The sequence below is a fragment of the Schistocerca americana genome, unplaced genomic scaffold (assembly GCF_021461395.2).
Source record: "Schistocerca americana isolate TAMUIC-IGC-003095 unplaced genomic scaffold, iqSchAmer2.1 HiC_scaffold_47, whole genome shotgun sequence".
NCBI lineage: Eukaryota > Metazoa > Arthropoda > Insecta > Orthoptera > Acrididae > Schistocerca > Schistocerca americana.
Window position 1 is genome coordinate 1,310,001 of NW_025726203.1, and position 2,500 is coordinate 1,312,500.

The 2,500-nt window shown below is 57.2% G+C and overlaps 1 non-coding gene across 1 annotated transcript in view; it reads right to left on the reverse strand.

Annotated features, from left to right (window-relative positions):
* The window catches only part of LOC124584066, a 1,910-nt gene extending 1,632 nt beyond the window's left edge, over positions 1 to 278 (reverse strand). The window contains exon 1 of the ribosomal RNA XR_006974481.1: positions 1 to 278. This exon is cut by the window's left edge and continues 1,632 nt beyond it. This is a non-coding gene — a ribosomal RNA (small subunit ribosomal RNA).
* Positions 279 to 2,500: the final 2,222 nt, after the last annotated feature.

Here is a 2,500-nt window from a genome sequence, read left to right on the forward strand (position 1 = left end):
CCCAAAGTTATTCAGAGTCACCAAGGCAAACGGACCGGACGAGCCGACCGATTGGTTTTGATCTAATAAAAGCGTCCCTTCCATCTCTGGTCGGGACTCTGTTTGCATGTATTAGCTCTAGAATTACCACAGTTATCCAAGTAACGTGGGTACGATCTAAGGAACCATAACTGATTTAATGAGCCATTCGCGGTTTCACCTTAATGCGGCTTGTACTGAGACATGCATGGCTTAATCTTTGAGACAAGCATATGACTACTGGCAGGATCAACCAGGGAGCTGCGTCAACTAGAGCTGAGCAGCCGGCCGCCCGGGAGTGTGTCCCGGGGGCCCACGCGAACACGCAAGCGTCCGCTCAATTATTCTGCAAACAGGAGGAGGCTGAGCTCCCCTGCACCATACACCTCGAAACCCTCTCAGGTCCCGGCGGCGCGCAGCGCCGTCCTAAGTACTTGGTCGGGTTCGAGAGAGGCGCAATCGCCCGGAGTTTGGCGAGTAGACGCTTTAGGTGCGACCACCCGTGCTCCCAACTGAGCTTGCCGCTGCCGACAGAGGCCCGGGAGCGTGCTGTCGTGGCATTGCCGGCGGGAGACAACACGCGCCACCTACGGTGACCGGCAGCTCCAACGCCAGCGCCACAGAAGGACAAAAGCCCCACTTGGGTGCCGAAGCGAACTCTCCCAGCACAGCGCACGCGCCAACACGTCCGCACAGCTGCGATACAAACCACCTGCGAGAACCGCAGAGGCGACCGAGCAGCAGACGGCGTCGCGGCGCCGAGCGCCGGGCGGCGGCGCATCCTCAGCGCACACAGTCCTCAATCGGACCAGCACACTGCAGATGTCCACCGCGCTTCGCACCGGGCCCGCGAGGACCTACTTTGGCCGCACGGCGCCGCGTGCAGGGTGCGCCGGCGCGCAGCTGCGCCGCCTGCCGCCTCCGTCGGCCGGCGCGCCTGCCACTGGCCGCCCCCACCAGCCGGCTGTAGCGCGTGCGCCCACGCACCGCGCGGCCAGCACGCCGGGAGGCCCCCCCTCACCGGCCGGGGACGGTCCCACCCAGCCACCGCCGCGTATCGCTTCACACCCAGATGCCATTCACGTTCGTGGGCATGGTGGGTATCGCTGGAACAACCGGTTGGTAGCTCAACCGATCGTCGCCATCACTGATTCACCTCTAGCGAGAACAACCGCACCACAACGGTTTACCAGTTGTTCATTTGCGTAACGTCACCAGCAAACGTAGGCGTCCATCGCCATTTGCAAATTCAACGATTGTTGCATGCCTGTGTCAGGTGTCACGACACACTATGTCTGCCCACATACACGCAACAACATGTGCACGCTTCGCGAACACGTGGAAGGTGGCCCCCGTACGTATGCGATGTCCATTGCGCGAACGACTGTCAACCGGCCTCTGTCGCATGTCGCAGATGTGGAACGCAGTGCACCATGCTATCACGGTGTGTGAGAAGAGACGACTACGTCTGACAACACGCGCCACTACATCAACAGACGGCTCATGCTGATCGCCATCCAGGGCATACCACACTGCAATCCAGCTCTTATAGGGAGACGACACGTAGCTGAGTGCACAACATTTGGACCGCATGGTTCGCCGTTGTTGGCGCAGTCGTTGTACGGTCACATGTACCACGATGTATCATTCAGTACATGAGGACCAATGTGCAGTACAGTGTGTGATTTGGACGTACAACATCAGCGGACAGTTGACACAGGCCGTACCACAGCGTAGGCTAAGTGCTTCGCCATGCGAATGCCAATGAACAACTGCAAATGCCAATGAACAACTGCAAATGCCAATGAACAACTGCAAAGGGCATTGAGCATGTACGTCCTGCTGCCATCCACATTACAGTGTATAGCTGCAAGGTGTTTAACATGAAGCGATACACTGCGGACCGGGCAGTGCGAGTAGCAAACTATGTTGCGGGGGTTGCAGTTAGGCAACACTACACTAATTTAACGCGTCGTATGACAATTACAGAGCAGGTTAAGGCCCAACGTGTGTTGGGTTAAGGCCCAACGTGTGTTGGGTTAAGGCCCAACGTGTGTTGGGTTAAGGCCCAACGTGTGTTGGGTTAAGGCCCAACGTGTGTTGGGTTAAGGCCCAACGTGTGTTGGGTTAAGGCCCAACGTGTGTTGGGTTAAGGCCCAACGTGTGTTGGGTTAAGGCCCAACGTGTGTTGGGTTAAGGCCCAACGTGTGTTGGGTTAAGGCCCAACGTGTGTTGGGTTAAGGCCCAACGTGTGTTGGGTTAAGGCCCAACGTGTGTTGGGTTAAGGCCCAACGTGTGTTGGGTTAAGGCCCAACGTGTGTTGGGTTAAGGCCCAACGTGTGTTGGGTTAAGGCCCAACGTGTGTTGGGTTACGGCGCAATATAGGTTACATTGCGGCGCAATATAGGTTACATTGCGGCGCAATATAGGTTACATTGCGGCGCAATATAGGTTACATTGCGGCGCAATATAGGTTACATTG